Below are 23,390 nucleotides of genomic sequence, written 5' to 3' on the forward strand. Positions count from 1 at the left end.
TTTTGAATTCTTCAGAAAAAGTTGGGGATAATAAGTGCGACAGCTTTGACCTCTAGTTATTAGAACAAAGTATAAAGCAAACAAAACATATTTTTAAAGAAATAATTTACGTGGTACTTGAGTTTTTTGCATGTGTTTTTTGGGCTCAATTTGATTTTTTTTTTTAAATTAGCATACTCGATATTTTATGTCATAAAACTATGTAGTATTTTTTATGACCCAGACATTTTTCAAACGCATTCAACGCAAACATAAATATTACAAAAGTGAAAATTTACTTATTATAAAAAAAAGTTCCGATATCTGGATTGATTTATGTATTCAATATTTACTCAAACCAACCTATATTAAAATCACAAACAGCTCATCAGCACAGCCCTGCAGTCACGTCAAAACAAGCAACATATTTATGGCTGTTTTCAGTTGCGTATCACCTGCTTATTTTGACCAACCCTTGATTTCCAGGAACGGAAAACGGGCATGCGCAATTGACGGCTGTTTGGTGCCATTCCTGGCCACCATACAGCGCTGATGTTCTAAGGATGGTGCCTCAATGCTGTCTGACAAAACTCAGCTCTGTCAGTACTGATTTGACGAAGAGCAGGATGTATTGTGACAATATACGACGTCATCTCGAGCTTCACCAATAAAACTACGCAATCAAGGATTAACCTTGGCAGTGTTAGGACAAGTGCGTGCCCAAAGGCCACTGGTTGTACTCATTTTGGTGCACTAACACGGTATTATACTTCAATGCTCACTTTTCAGATGACCATGCCAAATTACGAAACATATGTATTTCTGCGTCTCTTATAAGACATTTGAACCTGTGCCCATAATGTGGTGAAAGGTAATTAAATTAACATTCCAACGCCCAAGGCTCCAAAAAAGTTGGAACGGTAACTTCAACACGCTGGTTCTCGGGCATAACTCACCCAATCAAGATGATTCTTTTTTCCAGTGATTTGTTAGGATGTCTAGATGATCCTAGAACTTTGCAGAACTCAATTTGATCAAATCTGTAATTTTTGCGATCAAAAACATCGTTCCAACTTTTTTCGCGTGTAAAAAAAAAATCGCCAAAAATTCCGCGGAGGCAGTCTTTTTGAAAAAGTTGGAACGATGTTTTCGGTCGCAGAAATAACAGATTTGTTCAAATCAAGTTCTGCAAAATTTTAGGATCATCTAGACATTCTTACAAATCCCTGGAAACAAGAATCGTACCGATTGGTTGAGTTATGCCCGAGAACCAGCGAGTTGAAGTTACCGTTCCAACTTTTTTGGGAGGCTTGGGCGTCCGTGTAAGTTGGACATGCGTTGGGCGTTCCAGTGTTAAAACAGACACGGTCCTTAGGGTGATGCCTTTCATTGCCTCATCATCTTATGTTCTGTTTCAAATTGCTATTGGGCTAGACAGAGCTGTCTCAATGATAATGTACCATCAATTGAATCAATTGAGTTGTCTTCTCTTTTAAGTTTGCTTAATTTTGTCTCAAGATTGTAAAAAGATAGATATCACATACCTATATAAATTCCTACACCCACAGTAGCTTAGCATCTATCCCATTGAAAATGGGCAGGGACTGGTAGTAAAAAGGCACTGTCAACGGACGGAGAAAACTTACCTTTAGATGTCAGAGTTCATTTCAGTCGACTCTTTGGTTGTCGATTTTCTCGACATCAATATTGCTCCATTGCTAAATTGTTCAGTCCCTTCAAGTCGCATGCATTGATTTTTAAATTTTGATACGAGGGGTCCAAAAATTATGTTTTTTTTTGCGTTACGTAGTAAAAGAAGTTTCCTATATCGAATCGAAGCCTTTAAATTTTCAGCTGCTACGGTTCGATGAACCTTAAATGTTCATTTGCCAATAGCAAAGCATAGCAATCCATTTTCACGGGGTCTTTTGTGGTCTCTGTTGCAAGTTTCTGCTCATTTCTAGGCGTCCGAAGGTTATGTGGTGTGAGTCACCCAAAACCTCTTTTACGCAAATGGACCGACGTTTTACTTACACATCCGATAGAAGGCGTGATCAGGCAAATCTCGTCTCGAAAATACCACCGGGTCCGTCTGGGAATGAACCCAGGCCTTATTGGGGTGAGAGGCTATCACGCTAACCACTGCACTACCGGACCCGGCTGATTTGCCAATAAAACAAATAAATGGGATGAACTGTTTCAACGAATGAGTGAACACAGTTTTGTGTTGGTGAGCGTTTAATGGAATTATTCTCTTACAATGAGCACCATTCCTTTAGCGAAATTTGGTGCATTTGTTCACTCGGCTGTCTGTTTTCTTTATGGTGTGTTTTTTTAGAATAAACTAATGATAAAAAATCGGTATGTCTGATATTTGGCTCCGTGAAAGAAGGGCTCTTTCCAGACATTTTGCGGGGTATACCGAAATATTTCGTCGGGGGGGGTCTAGAGCAACTTTTTCTTTGAAGATTATTTTTCGATTATATGGGATATTTGTGAAAAATCACAAAAATCGGTGCATTCATGTTGATGTCACTCAAATTTCTTATGAATATGCCTTGAGACTCTAACCAACTATATTTGACCAATATTTGACCTCCAATAAAAAAAATCGAACCCAATTTACCAGATTTGTGAATTTTTCATGAAATTACAACAACACATTGCTCGGATACAAATTTGAGCATTAAACAATGCAAAATATAGATTATTTATTTAATAAACTTTTTATTACCCAATAGGTTCCGAAAATTATTTTTTTGCAATTCCGTCGTGAAACTTCATACTTTTCCTGTCATTCTTGAACGACGAAATAGCCTACTTTTCTGTACCAAAAATAACAGAATCGAATAGCAACACTTTTCAAAATAAATGCTGAAAAGTTCTACTTTTCAGCATTCAAATGGGTGTTGAAAAGTTGAACTTTTCAGCACTTGTTTCGAAAAGTAACACTTTTCAACATTTTTTTTTGATTTATTGACAAAATACATGAAAATTTAACATAAAATTTCACTCAGTGTGTGTTTTTTGGAATTGCAAAAAATGTTGTATGGAACTCGTTGCAAAACTTGATTTTTTCAGCACTCTTCGTATTTATCCAACTCGGTGAACCTCGTTGGATAAATGTACGACTCGTGCTGAAAAAATCCTTTTTTTGCTACTTGTTGCATAAAATACTATTTCAATCCTCTGCCACATCACATTGTTACATTACATTTGTTTTTAGAATCAATCACATTGTAGTGAACAGTTTTCTGAACAAGTTCCATAAAAAAGTACCAGTTTTGGTTCAATATAAGCAGAGATATGTCCAATTTGTTGAAATAAATAGTGCCTTTCTGTAACATTTCTTAACACTGGAACGCCCAACGCATGTCCAACTTACACGGACGCCCAAGCCTCCCAAAAAAGTTGGAACGGTAACTTCAACTCGCTGGTTCTCGGGCATAACTCAACCAATCGGTACGATTCTTGTTTCCAGGGATTTGTAAGAATGTCTAGATGATCCTAAAATTTTGCAGAACTTGATTTGAACAAATCTGTTATTTCTGCGACCGAAAACATCGTTCCAACTTTTTCAAAAAGACTGCCTCCGCGGAATTTTTGGCGATTTTTTTTTTACACGCGAAAAAAAAAAGTTGGAACGATGTTTTTGATCGCAAAAATTACAGATTTGATCAAATTGAGTTCTGCAAAGTTCTAGGATCATCTAGACATCCTAACAAATCACTGGAAAAAAGAATCATCTTGATTGGGTGAGTTATGCCCGAGAACCAGCGTGTTGAAGTTACCGTTCCAACTTTTTTGGAGCCTTGGGCGTTGGAATGTTAACAAGTGTCCAACATATCTAATCAAGCAAGTTTAATCAGCAAACTTCAAATTCCATCAGATACAAGTTAAAAGTTTTAATATTAGATTTTCGTTTCAAGCCAGGAGGGACACTGTTCCTAATCCAACTCCAGATGGTATCTATCCTCCGGACGGTTTGTGCTGCGTGTTTTGAATACAAAATTTAACCCGTTTTCGGGGCTACGGGTTGAAAGATGGAAAAAAGGTAGAGCGATGAAACACGAAAGAAAAACTCATCCTCCACCACCACCACCGTAACAAAATCTTTGGCTTGGCCTCTTGGTGTGAACTTTTAGGCACGTTGTTGGCACAGCATTATTGATACTAAAACACGAAAAGCATTGATTTTCGGCGGCTGTCCAATGATAACACCAGCGACAATAAAATCAATTTTATGCCCTAACCGAGGGTTTATGGCTATTGCAGCTGATTTATTTTGACAGTGAGCCTGACCACAAATTACATGATGATAAAAGTTTATGGCAAATTAAGTGTTTACTTTGGACACAAGACAACATTATACGGCTCTGCTCTGAGTTAGTGCGGCTTTAGTAGGCAGGATAAAGCTCGGAGAGAAAATGCAATGTCCTAAAGGTCAAATCAACAGTGTTATTAACATCATAAACGCAAAAGGACATAAAGCTTCAAGATCTTGATCAAACAACGCAAATACATTGTGCTTTTTTTCTTCAGGTGTCGCTTTATTAAAAATAGAAGTTTTTTAACCTTTAACGCGAAAATTTCAATAAAAAACAATTGTTGCAAACATGTTGCATGCAACTCGTTGCACAATGCATTTGGTTAGTATATTTAGTACTTGGTGTATAACATTTATTTGTTCAATTCTATGTGTTTTTTAGATATCTCGTGAGTTGACGCAATGTATCCATCTAATTAACGCTGAAACTAGGGAAAATATACCCATTTTAATCACACTAAGCAGTTCGACCAATTCTCAGCACTTTTGCCGTTTTCCGCTATTAAATCAACATTTTCAGATGTATCAACAATGATAAGTTGCTACCTCTTTTTATTTGAGCTATTTATTACTTTGGAGCAGTCAAAAACACTTTATTTAAGCTGTAATTCATGATCAAAGTGCTGATAGGCTGATAATAGAAAAAGGCTGAGAAAGGGTATAGTTCCCCTATTAGACTTTTGATAGAATTTGAGATGTATGAGCAAGATGGTACCAGTTTATATTTTGTAACGTGAAAACAAGGGACACATAAAGCCACGTCATGTTCTAACATACTACCGGAAAAGCGTGTCGTTGCACGTCACTCCATTCGGTCGCACTCGTTGTGGTGTATTAATGATGAATTGGAACAAAGGCGACCCTGTAAAAGAGTGCTTTCCTTTACCGTGCTATTTGTCTTAATTATTAATTAGCCCCGGCAACGAAATGTTTTGTCGTTGTCGAGAACGAACTTTTCTTTTCCTTTGTTGCTTCTCGGACACGTGCTGGGTTTGTGAGTAACGCAGCAAGGTGCACGAAATGATTAATGGAATCCGTTGGCATTTATGAACTATTCAGGTCAAGTGGACCACAAATCACTCATCTATTCAAAGAGCTTAGGATTGGAGACGAAACATTTTAACGGCAAGGAGTGGGAAATAAATGAAAAAATGCGACATAATCCGAAACCTCGACATGGTCATTTTCAAATCCTGTTGCTGAGCCACTCGTTCCTAGAATTTTGTAACGATTATGTCATAGTCACAGCAAAAACTCAAGTTGAATTTTCTAGGAATTTCGAAACATTAATTTCTCAAGCTATGTCTTCAGCAATGCAGTAATTTAGTCCAAAAAAGTATTCTGAAAATTTCCTGTTTAATTAAAATCAATAGTATGTGGCAGTGCGTGACCGAATGGTTACGCTGTCCGCTTTGTAAGCGGATGATTCTGGGTTCGATTCCCATCTGCTGCAACCTTCCATCGGATGAGGAAGTAAAATGTCGGTCCCGGCCTTGGTTGTTAGGCCGTTAAGTCATTCCAGGTGTAGGAGTTGTCTCCATGCCATAAGTACAAACAACACACCAAACCAAGCCTACTCCGGTGGAATCGCTGGCGGTGGTTGAACTCGCAATCCAAAGGTCGTCAGCTCAAACACTGGGGTGGAAGGTTCCTTGGAGTAAAAGAGGTTTGGGTGCTCTCCCCATTCAAGCCTTCGGACTCCTAGGTTCGAGCAGAAACTTGCAATAGAGACCACAAAAGACCCGGGGGTCGTTAATGTGGATGGTTTGATTTTGAGTATGTGCTATATTTTAATGTAATCATGACTGCACATAAGAAAGAGGGTGGTGCCAATATTTAAAAAAAATGCACGGATTAGTACCGGTTACGGCCTCAGCAATAGGTTATTTGCCCCTCATGAAACTCAACCCCCCTTTATGGTACCATATTAGACCCCAATTTATAAGCCTTTGTAGTCGTATCAATGCCACGCTACGCTGATCCTTGATCCGGTCAAATTTATGTGTACATTATAGATCAAGGTGTCAAATGTTAAGTGGTGTCTACCGAGCAGGTATCGGACATTAATCATTATTTTCGCATCAACACCGGGGTCCGATTCTGGGTACTAGAGTTAGCCGGCAAACATGTCCGTCGTGGTACCTCCTCGGAGCTGATAAACATATCATTACTCTTCTCTGTTCTGGTTCGCCAAGCACCAGCCCGGGAAGTGTTAGGGTGTAAGCATGTAAAGCTTTTTTTCTCTTGCGAAAACGACGACGAAAAAGTATCAGCATGTGAGCGATGATTTTTTTTTTGCTTCTCCTTCACTCGCGTGCGATCTTTTTCACTCACTTTCAGAGTTTATGTGATCCAGAACGGGAACGACGACATTCGGGCGGGGGTGTGGGGAACCAGGTGCAGGTGTGGCAGTGGGTGGTGAAAAGCTCCCAAACAGCATGCTTTAAATGGAGGGCACTTCACAAGCAGTATTGTGAAAATAAATATACAACCATAAATCATGCCTCATGGTCTTCTGGTCATGGAGGCCCGTGGAAAACCAGGGAAAATCAACTTTGGTTCATTGGAGCGAGTGATAACAACAACAAAAAAAAGTCGCTCTTCTACACATTTTGGAGTCTTTTCCCTCTCTGTAATGTGATTTAGCACTCGGGATGATGAAAACGTGAGCGAGATTGTTTTCAAATTGCTTGTTTTGATTCGGGCACGAAGATTACCAAATAATTTTGAGAAATGAGCATAAGCGGGTTACGCAGTTTGATGGTGATTGGCCTCGACACACTGGATGCTGGGATTTGTGTTTTTGTAATCACAACTGCAAACTTAATTCCTAACATATATACTGGCCCTGTTCACATAAATGTCATCCGGGCAGGTGGGAAAAACAAAACGGTGGTCATTCCAATAACAAGTCCTGTGAAACAATCTAATATTGTTATCAGATAATAATGACCATCGGTAATGAGATGAAAAAAAACATCCACAACACTTAGTATAAAAATTGTTTTGAATAGATCTTAGAGTAGAAGGGCAAAAGTGCGCACGGGGCAAAGGTGCGCACCAGCCTTTTGCCTTCCTCACTGAGGTAAGGCTATAATCCTGCTCTAAAAATGAACTTTGTATACAAACGTCGTAGACCCACCTTCATGTATACATATCGACTCAGAATCGAAAACTGAACAAATGTCTGTGTGTATGTGTGTGTGTATGTGTGTGTGTATGTGTGTGTGTATGTGTGTGTGTATGTATGTATGTGACCAACAAACTAGCTCATGTTTCTCGGCACTGGCTGAACCGATTTGACCCGAACCTGTTGCATTCGACTTGGTTTAGGGTCCCATAGATCGAGTTTTATACAGATTGAAGTTTCGATTAGTAGTTCAAATGTTATGTATAAAAATGTGTTTTCACATATATCCGGATCTCACTTAAATGTATGTAAACTATGTTCGGGTCCATCATCCGACCCATCGTTGGTTAGATCATCAAAAGACCTTTCCAACGAGTCCAAAACATTGAAGATCTGGCAACCCTGTCTCGAGATATGCCCACTTAAGTGATATTAATGTACTTTTTGGAAGCCGGATCTCACTTAAATGTATGTAAACTATGTCCGGATCCACCATCCGACCCATCGTTGGTTAGGTTATCAAAAGACCTTTTCAACGAGTCCAAAACATCGAAGATCTGGCAACCCTGTCTCGAGTTATGCCCACTTAAGTGATATTGATGTACTTTTTGGATGCCGGATCTCACTTAAATGTATGTAAACTATGTCCGGATCGAACATCCAACTTATCGTTGGCTAGGTAATCAAAAGATCTTTCCAACAAGTCCAAAACATTGAAGATCTGGCAACCCTGTCTCGAGATATGCCCACTTAAGTGATATTGATGTACTTTTTTGAAGCCGAATCTCACTTAAATGTATGTAAACTATGTCCGGATCCACCATCCAACCTATCGTTGGTTAAGTTATCTAAAGACCTTTTCAACAAGTCCAAAACATTGATCGTTGGTTAGGTTATCAAAAGACCTTTCCAACGAGTCCAAAACATTGAAGATCTGGCAACCCTGTCTCGAGATATGCCCACTTAAGTGATATTGTTGTACTTTTTTGAAGCCGAATCTCACTTAAATGTATGTAAACTATATCCGGATCCACCATCCGACCCATCGTTGGTTAGGTTATCAAAAGGCCTTTCGAACGAGTCCAAAACATTGAATATCTGGCAACCCTGTCTCGAGATATGTCCACTTAAGTAATATTGATGTACTTTTTTGAAGCCGAATCTCACTTAAATGTATGTAAACTATATCCGGATCCACCATCCGACCCATCGTTGGTTAGGTTATCAAAAGACCTTTTCAACGAGTCCAAAACATTGAAGATCTGGCAACCCTGTCTCGAGATATGCCCACTTAAGTGATATTGATGTACTTTTTGGATGCCGGATCTCACTTAAATGTATGTAAACTATGTCCGGATCGAACATCCAACTTATCGTTGGCTAGGTAATCAAAAGATCTTTCCAACAAGTCCAAAACATTGAAGATCTGGCAACCCTGTCTCGAGATATGCCCACTTAAGTGATATTGATGTACTTTTTTGAAGCCGAATCTCACTTAAATGTATGTAAACTATGTCCGGATCCACCATCCAACCCATCGTTGGTTAAGTTATCTAAAGACCTTTTCAACAAGTCCAAAACATTGATGATCTGGCAACCCTGTCTCGAGGTATGGTCACTTAAGTGATATTTATGTACTTTTTTATTCCGGATCTAAAAAATAGATGAAATGTTTGTACAATTCCATCACATCAGCCATTGTTGGAAATAAGTGAGGAAGGCTCTAACCACGTAGGTGGATTAAGTTAGTTTTTAATACTAAATTTTAATCTAAATAAATCAAATTCGGGATTTTTACTTGTTTTAGGGTCAATTTCATGTATTTACATATATAAAGTGAAAAAAACCAAAGTTTGTGAAAGTTATTGGGAAAAGTCACGTTGTGCCATTTTGATCTAATATTTGAAATTTACAAAATAAGGTTTACAGTATGTAAAATATGTATTTACACCCCTTAGGCACTATGCACATTTTGTGAAGAAACATGTAAACAATTTATAGTTTGACAAAAACCTAGTGTACAGTCATCCCACATATTCGGAACACTTTTGTGATTATTTGTCAATAGCATGCCTAATTCAGCTTTTCTGTCGACCCTATTATTTTTAGGACCTTCATTTGACATTATCTTGCTATTTCACTAGTAAAAGTAGTTCTTTTTGAACAAAAAACTTCATTTTAAGACTATTTTATCCTGAGCAGCAAAACACTGCCTCCAAATTGCCTGTTCCATAATTGTGGGATGTTATTGTGCCTCTCACAATTGTGGGATTTTAAATTTAACAGGTATTTTCACAAAAAAGTTATCAGACCATTCATAGAACATTACTAAGCTTGAGTTTCATTGGTTCCAGTGTGTGAGGTCATTATTTTGTAGAAAATATGTACTCCTGGAGATAATCAGAGTTTGTTTACATCCGTAAGAAAAAAGTGTTCCGAATTTGTGGATTTCAAGGGTCAATGTTTTTCTTTAAAAACTTGATATAAAACGAAAAAATTAACAGCCGGTCTATACATCAATAGAATGATCTAAAAAAAACTTTCACAGTAAAAGCGAATCATTATGTTCAATTATTGATTTGCTATGATTTTTTGAACATTGGCCGATCTGTAAACTGTTCCGAATATGAAGAATGACTGTACTACGTTTTGTTTAGAAACTTATACGGAACATTTTGTTAAAAAAGCTCATGAAAAGATGAAAAACGAAACTATTGGGACTACGCCCCCCGGGGCATGGCCTTCCTCTAACGTGGGATTTCTGCTCCAGCGCCTCTGACGAGACAGGAGAAACCGGGACCGACGTTTTACTTCACCATCCGATAGAAGCTCAGTGGATAAGGCGGGAATCGAACCCGCGTCTCATAGCATCATCGGGATCGGCAGCCGAAGCCGCTACCCCTGCGCCACGAGACCCAGACCCATGAAAAGATGATTTCTATTAAAAGTTCTATAACAAATACGTAGGTTTTATAAAACACCTCGATGTTTGGGTATCAAAAGATCGGAAATTGTATGCCCTTTCCGATGCCACATAGGCTGACTTGTGAATCGTGTACCGGTTCGGAAGCCGGCGGATTTTCCGACAACGTAATTCCGGATTGGTACGAAATTCCAACAAAAAATCTATTCAATCGATAAAAAGACCCCCAAAACGGTGTTATACCCACTCCAAAATGTTTATTTAGCAATTCTATGGTAATATATTGAGAGTTATAAGTAGTTAGTAAACTTTATATTCAATCCAAATTATTTTTTTCATCAGTGAAGGATGCCTATTTGGAGTTAGGAGACTGGATTTATGGTGATTTGTCAACAAATAACTTTATTTATGTTAATTTTTCGAAAGGTGTACAAACTTATTTCGCACCTTTTGATTTTTGTAATAGTATTTGTTATAGAACTTTTGAAATCATCTTTTCATGAGCTTTTTGAAGCAAAATTTTCGGTATGAGTTTCTACAAACGTAGTACTAGGTTTCTGTCAAACTTTAAATTGTTTACATGTTTCATCACAAAATGTGCATAGTGCCCAAGGGGTGAAAATACTTTTTTTTACATACTGTACAAAACTTCTGGTTCACGAAATCTTTTAACTAGCCAATTACCTTGCTTACGCTTAAATACTGTTTGAAATTCTTCTTCTTTTTATTTTTTGCCATAATTTTTCCTAAAAAGAAATTTGCGGGGCCAAGATGCTCACTAAAATGTCCATACATTTTTGTATGAAAAAAAAAATCAAACACATTGGATAATTTTTATTTCTGATGATATTGATTCAAAATCACAAAAATAGTATTTCTGTCTAAATCAGACCAAAAAATATAACTTATGCGAAAATAGCAAGATTTTTAACCCTAAAAATTAAACTTCAGTTATATGAATATTACTTAGTTTAAATAAGTTACAATACCATAAAAATCAACCCCAATTGAAAATTTGATGAAAAGTTAAAATTTACTAAAAAATTCACTTTGCCCCGCCTAGTACGCACCTTTGCCCCACAAAAAAAAGTGCGCACCTTGCCCCACTCTACTCTATGATAGAGTAAGACTATGACAACTCAAAGTATGGAATATAGAAAATCATTCAATCATTGGTCGCTTTATTCATGTGATTTCAATAAATTTATTTTTTTAGTTTTTGGTTAGGATTAGTTGTTAAAGTATTTTTTTTTACCCATATGTATTCGATTCAATGCAAAAATGTGAAACAATTTGAAATGAATAAAATAAATGTGATCTGTTCATAATAAAACGAAAAATACAACAAAGATGAAGAGCATTAGGCCATACCACTTAGCATGTAAAAGAAATGTAATTATTATAAGAAAGTTCAATAACGACATATTTAATTTCAAAATTTTTATTCATGTGATATTCTAATGGGTAACTTTTGTCCCTGATCACGAATCCAAGGTCCGTTTTTTTATATCTCGTGACGTAGTGGTGGTACGAACCCTTCGATTTATTAACATGCGAAAAACACTTGTTTTTCAATAATTTACAGCCTGAAATGGTGATGAGATGGAAATTTGGTGTCAAAGGGACTTTTATGTAAAGTTCGATGCCCGATTTGATGGCGTACTCAAAATTCAGAAAAAAACCTATTTTGCATAAAAACACTAAAAAATAAAAACTGTAAGAAAAATGGAACACGTTCTTTACGAATCTCCATTAACCCAGAAGGGTTATTTTTAAATTTTGATTAAAAAAAATATTTTTAAAATTTCTTGATTTTTCTAACCTTGCAGGGTTATTTTTTGGAGTGTATAGATGTTGCACAAAGTTGTCGAAAAGACAATTACAAAAAAAAATATTTATATGCATATGGGGCTTGCTTGTAACCATGTCGAATTGATCATGGCCGTTCACGGTCACCCGCTCTGTCGCGAAACAAAAAGAAACGCAAAAAGTTACTTTTTCAAAACTTTTTTTCGTAACATCATGATAACTCGTGATAGTTACAAGCAAACCCACTTATGTATGTATATCATTTTTTAGTAATTGTCTGCTCTACAACTTTGTAAGTTTAACGAAAATGTGAGCAATATAAAGATTTTTTTATTTTTGTTGGACCTCAAACTTCAAAACCCGCTTTACCACACTTCCCTTTGTCGTAGAGGGCTCATATTTTGCATGAAATCATCTCATGTATAGACAAACAAACGCTGAAAGTGTCATCTCAATACGACCTCTAGAACAAATCGAGCAAAATCTACAAAAACTGTCTCTTTAAGCGGCCGGGCCTATTGCGTAAAGTTTACCGCAGAAATGATTCGTTGCAGTGGGTTTAGTTTGAGCACGGAGTGTTCAAACAGCAACACAATTCTGAATCTACAGGGGAGAAAGAAGTACGGGGACACACTACCAGAGGAAATGGAGTGAAACTTTCGCAGCTGAAATGGTACACTTCTTCTGTAAAGTGACAGAAAATTTAACTCCAAGCTGGACTTTTTACATCTCGATTGATAAAACTAAAATTTATCAAACAGATTGGCCGTTTTGTCTGCGATTAAAGTAATTTTAAAAGAAATGCATACATTAAAAAAAAGAAACTTTAATAATTGTCCGGCTATCAAATGTGGAAAAGATACTTGAAAAAAGATTGTAACATAAATAAATACAAACCGATTTCTAGCAGCAAGTAGTATTTACACAAATGTGTGCTTTTTGATCACTTTGTGTGTTTCCATTTCCCATTCGATTCGCAAAACGGATTCGAATGACAACGGGCCAGGTTCGTAATGGAATGCAAATAACGCGGTGCGAGCCTTCTATTTGTTCAGGCACTTTTGTTTATTCATTATTATTACAGAGTTATCATCCTCCACGAGTGAATTGCCACACTTGACTATCAATTGGGGGTATGTTTTAAGTAATTTTCCTTTACGGTCAATTGATGCCAATCATCGGCTAGCGATGTAATGCCATCAATTGGGATAAATTTATTCAAATTTAATTTCCATGCTGCCACATGAACTATGTTACAAGGTCTGTGTGATTTAAAGCTGAACCGAGAGCCCGCGAAAATGGAACCAAACCGAACCGAGCAACAGTTTGATTTTCCACTACTCTGACCAATTTTGGATCAGTCGACTGGGAAAATGGCAACGTGCCTATTTGACACGGTTTGTATCGACAGAAGAGTGGCGGGTGAACAAAAAAAGTTCAATATCTATTGAATCTGTTTACGCGTTGAATAATGCAAATATTAGCCCACGTCATTTCATGTGGGAAATAAATTTTCGCCGACGATAGAATCTAAATTGAAATCGTAGACTTTATTTTCTAATATAAATGTAAATAACGTTGACGCTACTACTAAGCTGGGTGAGCTGCCAAGCCACCAGAGAGCGCCACTGACTGTTGTGCTGCTACTGTTGGCTGTTGTGTGGTTTTGCGGTGTACGGAGTAGGAAATGAGAAACTGCTCGGTGTGCCTGGGTCCGGGTCCTAAGCCTGAGCCTCCGAACCGTGGCCCGGAATGCCACCGCCGCCACCATACAGTGAGGCGTGATTTCTCTTGGAAATAAATTAAAAGAACGGAACTTGTGTGATTTATTTCTGCGTCGGTTTTCCGCACAAAGATGATAGAGGTTTCCCCCCAAAATGAGACTATGCGTAACGTTTTCTACCAGCTATGTGTTGTTGCCTGATGGAGGGAAAATGGAACGATTTAGTATTTTATACGCACAAATTTGATGAATTTCAACGAGCAACCAAAATGGCAAGAGGAATAAAATGCTTTATAGGGATGGAACAAGTTTTCTGTGTGGGGAACCTGGTGTAGCAATCTGTGGAATTTTATAGACTAAAAAGAAAAACCATACTCTGGGGCCAATTAGGCAACCGTTCCACCATGTTTTGCTCAACAATTTGATATTATAGACACAGAAAAACAAAGGGCACCCAATATCTCAGCTTGGATTAATTACTGCACTGATGTTTTTGCCAATTCAACCCAGTAAATGAAATTAAACGAAACATGTTATTATTTCGATTGTTAAAAAGGGACCAAAATTAACAAAGTTTTATGAAAATCGAAAAAGTGTCGACTATCGTGTGAGTTGGCGTAAAATGACTCTTACGATATTTTACAAGCTAGGGTACGTTATCCATTAGTAGACCCTTTTCCTATAGAGGACCCTCTGAAGGGTTTTTGATGAAAAATTCAATAAAATCACAATTTAAAGCGTGTTGTTACCCACATCAGCATCATTTAAATCAATGTTGACTGATATTAAATTGTCCTTTTTACCAAAATAAGTGTTTTGAGTTGGACATCTGAAATCAGTCATGGCCACTAGCATTTTCACAACAAAACTGCATTTATATTTTATGATTGAATTAACTATTCAATAATTTTTTGGCTTCAGCAAGTCGAAATAATGTAATTTTAAGGAACTTTAGTAAAATAAAGCGAAGAACTGCTCATTTTCGAGCAAAAATTCGAGGGGTCCAATATAGGACAACGAAAATCCAAACTTTTCCAAAAGTGGACCCCTGTTAATTAAACCTTCAAAAATGAAGAAAACTGTGTGTTTAAGCAAAAATTTCTCTCAAACATACAATAAATGCTTGTTGTTATCAACTTAAACGCATATTTTTTTTTTTCAATTATGAGTATAAATATAGCTGTTTCATGTTGAAAGTACCAAAAATGCTGAAGCCATAAAAAATTATAATTAATCAAAACTATAGTCAATTATACTTAACTGAAGCATCATAAATGCAGTTTGAAATGATATTTTATATTAATATAAACCAAGAACAACACTTTTTTTTTAAATAAACATGCGTGGTTTTATCAGAAACTGTAAACCAGGGGTGCTCAAAGTTTTCTGAAGCAGGGCCAAATTGGAAGCTCAAATGAGGTTGCGGGCCAAATTTACAAAATAAGTTACTTAAAAAAATGCATATTCAGAATTGCAAAAAAAAAATGTTGTATGGAACTCGGTGCAAAATTAGATTTTTTCATCACTCATCGAAAATAATCGTTGAGAACCAGAATATCAACTTTTCAAATTATGTAAGCTGTTTAAGTTTTTTTTTAATGTAAGACTCGACGAAAACAACATTTGAGCAAAAAAAACACTTACAGTATGTAAAAAAAGTATTTACACCCCATGGGCACTAAGCACAGTTTATGATGAAACATGCTACAATTTAAAGTTTGACAGACACCTAGTACTACGTTTTGTTCAGAAGCTCATGCCGAACATTTTGCTACAAATAGCTCATGAAAAGATGTTTTCTATAAAAAGTTATATAACAAATACTATTACAAAAATAAAAAAAGGTGCAAAAAAAGTTTGTACACCTTTCGAAAAATTAACATAAATAAAGTAAATTTGTTGACAAATCACCATAAATCCAGGCATCTTTGACTGATTAAAAAAATAATTTGGATTGAATATAAAGTTAACTAATTACTTAGTATAAAAGTTTATATAACTCTGGAAATTCTATATAAAACTTATCTAAACATTTTTTGCAAACTTTCAATTGAACTAAATGTCAATATATCACCATAAAATTGCTAAATAAACATCCTGGAGTGGGTATATCACCGTTTCGGGGGTCTTTGTATCGATAGAATAGATTTTTCGTTGGAATTTCGTACCAACCCGAAATTACGTCGTCGGAAAATCCGCCGGTATCCGAACCGGTCCACAATTCACAAGTCAACCTATGTGGCATCGGAAAGGGCATAAAATTTCCGATCTTTTGATACCCAGACATCTAGGTTTTCTATAAAACCCACATTTTTAAATACCTAGGCAAAAACGTTGTTATGGTTTCGTTTGAGCAATCTGCTAAAAATGTATGGAATTTCGTAATTTTTGTTCTCGTGGATCAAACTTACTTTTTGCCCAGGTATTTAAAAACGTGGGTTTTATAGAAAACCTAGATGTATTGGTATCAAAAGATCGGTAATTTTATGCCCTTTCCGATGCCACATAGGTTGACTTGTGAATTGTGGACCGGTTCGGATGCCGGCGGATTTTCCGACGACGTTATTCCGGGTTGGTACGAAATTCCAACGAAAAATCTATTCTATCGTTACAAAGTCCCCCAAAACGGTGTTATACCCACTCCAGAATGTTTATTTAGCAATTTTATGGTAATATATTGACATTTAGTTAAATTGAAAGTTTGCAAAATTAAGATTTGATAAGTTTTATATAGAATTTCCAGAGTTATATAAACTTTTATACTAAGTAATTAGTAAACTTTAAATTCAAACCAAATTATTTTTTTAATCAGTCAAGGATTCCTATTTGGAGTTGGGAGACTGGATTTATGGTGATTTGTTAACAAATAACTTTATTTATGTTAATTTTTCGAAAGGTGTTCAAACTTATTTTGCACCTTTTTTGATTTTTGTAATAGTATTTGTTATATAACTTTTTATAGAAAACATCTTTTCATGAGCTATTTGTAGCAAAATGTTCGGCATGAGTTTCTGAACAAAACGTAGTACTAGGTTTCTGTCAACATTAAATTGTTTACATGTTTCATCACAAAATGTGCATAGTGCCCAAGGGGTGTAAATACTTTTTTTACATACTGTACAGCCTTGCTCAACATGAATCTAAACGCAAAGGAATGCATTTTTAACTAATTTCAGCTGATTGTACTTTAAATTTTATTGATATTTTGAAGTTTCTTGAAAAAAAAAATTAGCCCCAAATTACTCGAGCCAATTTTTAATAATGGGGGGGAGACGAGAGTTAGTCGACAAAAGTTTGTAAAATATTTGTGACAGTCTTATTCCTTCGATTTCAACATTTTGTCTGCCTTCATCAGATGGTAGTAAATCAGATTCGTTAGCCAACTGGCTGTAGAAAATAATAAGGATAAAAAAACGAAAACGAAATTAACTTTATAGCTGTCGGCCACCATTACTAGTACCAACCACTAGTGTCTTCCTTTTATCTACAAGGACTTCGCCGCCCTGGGCTCCTAAGTGTATGAAAGTATGGCACGGAGCGACGGCGCCGAATACCCATAATTACACAAAGAATTTTCGAGCGCCCGCCGCGGGATTCGAACCGGCGACCTCTGGATTGTGAGTCCAGTGTATAACTACTTTGTTTTAAGTCAATACAAAAACAGCTATACGGGAGATTGGACACTTATGGGGTTGTCCAGCTTCTCAGTTTGGAGGCCAAGACTCCGGGAAAATCCCAAAGGTCGGCGTACTACTAGGCTCGGGGTGATGGCGCAACAACGACAACGACAAATCGTACCAGAACTTTTGGGCTATGAGAAATTGTGTCACTGTTCTAACCAGACAAGAAAAACTATTTTAATTATGTAAGAAAACCAAGATTTTATTGAAGGAAAACTAAACAGCAAAAGGGGGGGGGAATCTTTATTGAAACTACGTGTTAAGTGTGTGTGTGTGTGGGGTTTATTGGGTAACGTACCGGTACGATTTCTGCTGCTGCTGCTGCTGCTGCTGCTGCTGCTGCTGGGCGACTTCTTCTTCTGCTGCGGATGGGAGGTTTTGGCGAGCGCTCGCCACTGCTACAACGGCCTGGAACTCGAGATCCTGGCCGGCTTCGCCGACACAGTGGCCGCACACGTGGCCTCGCACTTCCGGTGTGCGAGCTTGGGTGGACCGACAGGGTCCGGATTGTCGGATTTGGGTTTCGGGGTGGCGTGGAGTTGATGTTGGGGTTATTCAGGCGTCCTCCCTCATTGGCGCGATCCCCACTGTCCAGGCAAGGCCGGAGTGACAGCAGGGAGAGGGTCTCTCCTTGGGAATTAGGGCAGTTCTTGCCCGAGAGATCGCTCCTTAACGATGATGGCCCGCAGGCCAGAGCGCGGTAGGTCTTTTACGGTAAGACGCAACCGGAAAGCTTCACGGCATTCACACCGGCTGGGCCGACTCGTGTGCCCGTTCCGATCGACCGCGTCGGTCGGAACTCAAAATGGCGGTTCCAAAGGCACGGATACCAACCACTCGCGTACAAATTGTACGACTTTTACAAGGTCCTGGGAGGAAATCAGGGGAATTAGTCCAGCCGTACTAACCATTTCTAGTCAGTAGGTTAAGTTAGCGTAAGATACCACCCCGACGATGGTCTCACCTGATTGACCTGGATCTAACACACAGGTTCTGGATCCACTTCTCACACTGGACTTTAAACTCCACTTTAACTTTTTGGTGTTGGGCACACGAACGCCTGGGACTAAGTGACCGGTGGCGGTCTTCAACATGTCCTCGAACCCTCCTTTTGGCTTTAGGTGCAACCCCCATACCCTTTCCACTTCTCCTTCTCATCACCAAGCGGGGCGAGAGATGTTGAAGATGCGTTCTGTGCTGTAACCCTTAACGGTATTGTTGTTGTTCTCGAAGACAAGTTGTACCCACTGTGTGTAACCCCGTTGTGTTGTTCAGTGTGTTAACAATTAGTAATCTCCTGCATGACTCTACCCTACTAATCTACTTTTAACAATATTTATTTATTTATTTATTTATTTATTTATTTATTTATTTATTTATTTTATTTTATTTTATTTTATTTATTTATTTATTAAATTGATGTATATTGCTTTCAAAAGCTAAACCCTACTAACATGTAACACAAATGACCATAGAAAATACTGGTACAAATAACATTTACACATTAAAAAAGAAGAAAACCTGAGGAAATTGTAACAGTTGGTTACACTATCCCCCCCTCTCGACAAAATAAATGATTAAGCTCGCTTTATCATTTATGCAAGCATGTAATAAGTTTAGCAAGAGGTACGCGTAGCAGTTAAAAAATCAAATAAGTTAAGACACCACATAACACTTAAAAATCTTGAGCAACTAAAAGCGAAAATTTATTTAAAAACTTGCCATAATCGAACATGTGATTTTGGTCGGCGTATATGCATATCTGTTAGCACTTGTAGTGGGATTTTGCTACTTATGGTCACTCACGGTTCATTCGCCGTTGAGTTACTCCACAGGTTGTTCGGGTATACGAAGACGAAAACGATTTAGTCTACCACTTCGACCGCGCGCGTACCGAGTGTAGTTTTAATTTGTCGAAGAGAAATGTACTTGCTTGGTTTTACTGATGAAAATTAAGTTTGAAGTGAAAAAAAAACAACTAATTACTTGAAGAAAATAATGAGATTAAGTGAAATTTACGAACATGGGTTGAAAAGCCGGGCTATTGATACTAATTAAACTGTTTAGATAAGTGAATTTGATTTTACGTATCCCAACTTAGTTGGGCTGATGGAATTAACTTTTTCAGATCCTTACAACCAGTTGGCCACCTGGTTGTCCGAATTTCGATAACTGAGGCTACTACAACTTCCACTCGACGAATATTTTCTAACTGGTAAGTTACGATGGCGAAAATGGTAGAAAAATGTTTCTTGTTACTGACCCTATTCCTAGTTTCATCCTCAACGACTCTACCGCGTAGTTTTACAAATCTTTAAAGTTGTCTTTGCCAGTGCGCACTTGACAAAAGACGAAGTACATATTGTACAGTCCGGACCGTTTTTTACTTCTTTTATTTCTTCTTCCTATCTGCGACGTCACGACACAATCATTAAATACGTATATCTTTACAGGCACACACGTTCAACACACGCGATCACCTAAACTGACGAAAATCACGCTACAGAATCCATCTCCTAACGAAACACCAACTGAAACTCTCGCGAGATACAAAACCTACTCTCACCAGCGGGATGGCGTTTTTCAAGGGAATTGAAAACTGATCACCAGCGACGATACCGACTATCGGCTGAAACTAAGATCTTCTACTACTACATCTAATCGTTGACATCAACTCCTGTTTGGCTCAACTCGGAAAACTCTACACCTGCCTTGCTGATGAGGATAACCACGCAACTTCGCGGGTTCATACAGCTGCTGGAGGCTCTCGTGAGTTCTGTCCAATGATGACCGATGAACTAGTTGAGACTACAACACTCGTACAGTATTATAGCACACTAACTTGTATGCAATCTAAACTTTGTTTTGGTTTTAGACTTACACTGGAAATGTTTACTGAGGACCATCTGAACCGGGGCGAAGATCACTGGCAGAAAACACTCCAAGATTCTTGCCCTGCTCGTCCATCAGCTCATATGAACTACTTCCACGCTTCGCAACGATGACGCAAGGAGTGTATACCGGTCCATACTTCGCGTTATAATGCTCCGCTGCTGAGGATTGCCGGAAGTTACGCTTGAAGACCTTATCACCGACTTGGTAAGTGGGCGCGAACTTTTTGTGTCGCAAGTTGTACACCTTTCGACACTTTTCGTCGCTTTTCTGCAAATTCTTTTTGACTACGTCAAAGATATTACCACCCACATCTTTACGGTGTTGGTCTCGCTCCTCCATCGACAATTCTCCTTTCTCGCGTTCAAGACGATGCTCTTGTCCCTTCACAACCTTCTCATGCCCGTAGAGAATACGGTACGGCGTGAACCCTGTCGAGGAATGGACGGTGGTGTTAACCATCTCCTCAACCTCGGCGATCCGGGTGTCCCACACTCGTTGATCCTCTCGCATGTAGGTTCTCAGGCATGCATTTATCGTCCTGTTGACACGCTCTACTGGATTTGCCTGGCTGTGATGCCTCGCATTTGCCCAGTGCTTGATCCTCTACGCTGCAACATCTGTTGGAACTCCTTTCCGGTGAACGTCGTAGCATTGTCGCTAATGATAACCTCCGGCGTTCCGTATCTCCGCATCCACTCGTTTTCCACGATCCTGCAAACAGATTTAGCCTCGATCTTCCTCACCGGCACAAGAATCGACCACTTAGAAAAGATGTCCATCAGAACCAATAAGTGGCAGTTCCCGTTTCGGCTTCTCGGCAGATTTTGGATAAAATCAAGCGCAACGATCTGGAACGGCTTGTCAGTCAACCGTTGCTTCCCCATTTCCGGTGCTGAAGGCCTGGTTGACGGTTTGCACTGTTTGCACACGATGCAGGCTTGCACGTGGCACTTGATGTGCACGGCCATCTTCGGCCAGTAGTAACGGGTCTTAACCCGCTGCAAAGTCTTCTCGTATCCCGGATGAAGGCAGTTGTCGTGTTCTTCTTCCAAGATCGACTTCCTCAATCCCTCTGGAACACAAAGTTTCCATTCGAACCGGTAGTCGAGCACATCTGACGCTACCGAGACGAACTTGTACAGTTTGTTGTCTTCAATCATGAAATCAGCGTAGCTGTCCGGCTTCTCTTGTACGTTCCGGAACAGTCGCGCGTACCAGTCGTTGCCCGTTGCTATTTCCTCTACCTCAACGGCTCGCGAGAGTGCATCGGCTACGACGTTTTCCGACCCCTTCCGGTGGAAAACTTGCATGTCGTATTGTTGTAACAACATGCTCCAACGACTAAGCTTTGACGAAGGTTTCCATTTGGTGTTCATTATGAACGATAACGCCGAAGAGTCAGTGATTAGATGAAACCTTGTACCCTCTACGTACGGACGAAACTTCTCGATCGACTCCAGCGCGGCTAAGCCCTCTTTTCGGCCGCCTTCCACGACCTCTCTGGGGTTGAGAGTTTTCGGCTGTAGTACGCGATCACATGTTCGCCGTCGTCACTTTCCTGAGTGAGAATTCCGGCGATCGCGATGTCACTGGCATCAGTTTGGATCCTGAACGGGCGATTGAAGTTCGGCAGTGCGAGAATTGGCGCTGAAACAAGCTTCTCCTTCAACGCATTGAAGGCCGCTTCCGCTGCGTCATTCCACACTACCACTTTCGGCTTCCCCTTCAAGAGATCCGTCAACGGAGCCGTCATCTCGCTGAACCCATCAATGAATCGACGATAATAATTTATCATCCCAAGGAACCGCCGAAGTGATCTCACTGAGGAGGGTCGTTCGAAGTTCACGATGGACTCAACCTTCTCGGGATTAGGGCGTACTCCACCTTCCGATAGGATAAACCCCAAATACGGGAGTTCTGACACACAGAATTTAGATTTCTCCATGTTGACGGAAAGGTTCGCATCGTGTAGGCGTCTCGCTACATCTTGCAAGCGCCGGATGTGCTCCTCAAACGTGTTGCTCGCGATGACGATATCATCAAGATAAACAAATACGTTAGGTTCCAGTTCACCATACCCAAGGACCTGGTCCATCAGTCGAGACAGCGTCGCTGGGCTGTTGACCAGTCCGAACGGTAATCTGGTGAACTGAAACAACCCTCTGCCGAACACTCGGAATGCGGTGTACTTTCGAGATTCGGGACTTAGCGGAATCTGCCAGAAAGCCTTAGACAGGTCAATCGTGGTCAGAAACTTCGAAGGCCCTAGTCTCCCCAGAATCCGATCTTGGTGTGGCAGAGGGTAGGCATCCCTCCGGGTGCGCTCGTTGAGCTTCCTAGCGTCCAGGCACATTCGAACCTTGAAATCCTCCGGATCTGCACCATCCTTCTTTTTAATGACCGGAACGATCAGCATCGCCCAGTCACTGGTGGAACGTTCTACGACCCCTGACTCAATCCATTTGTCCAACTCAGCATCAACGTGTCGTTGCACCTCCGGCGACCACGGGTATGGATTCAACCGCACGGGGGCAGCATTCTTGTAATCTTCCGTGAACTCAATGGAGTGCTCAATCAGGGGTGTCGTATCCAAAATATCTCCTTCAATAAACACCTTAAATTGGCTTTTTACCTCGTCCAGCTTTCTCTGCTGTTCTGTAGTTAAACAAAGTTCATTTTCCTGATCAACGGCCTCTACCTCGACAACATCTCCAATCTCTTCCAGCTGACTGTGAATCGTCGGCTGAATGTTGAACATTCGCCAAAAATTCATTCCAAGAATCAGTCTTCTCTTCATCGAAGGGGCCACCAGCGTGATGACAATTTTTGTTACGCCATTCAACGTTACTGGCAGGTGTACGTAACCACTCACTTCCAGCCGATCTCCTCCCGCCGTGAATACTTTCGTCTCCGACGGAAACACC

At 39.2% G+C, this 23,390-nt stretch overlaps 1 protein-coding gene across 1 annotated transcript in view; it reads left to right on the forward strand.

Annotated features, from left to right (window-relative positions):
* The first annotated feature begins 587 nt into the window (after window positions 1-587).
* LOC6038971 overlaps window positions 588-23,390 on the forward strand; it is a 116,161-nt gene continuing 93,358 nt past the window's right edge. The window contains exons 1-2 of the mRNA XM_038265666.1: window positions 588-691; window positions 769-850. The gene's annotated coding sequence lies outside the window, so the exon portion shown is untranslated. The remainder of the gene's footprint in view (window positions 692-768; window positions 851-23,390) is intronic.

This window comes from Culex quinquefasciatus, chromosome 3, assembly GCF_015732765.1.
Source record: "Culex quinquefasciatus strain JHB chromosome 3, VPISU_Cqui_1.0_pri_paternal, whole genome shotgun sequence".
Lineage (NCBI taxonomy): Eukaryota > Metazoa > Arthropoda > Insecta > Diptera > Culicidae > Culex > Culex quinquefasciatus.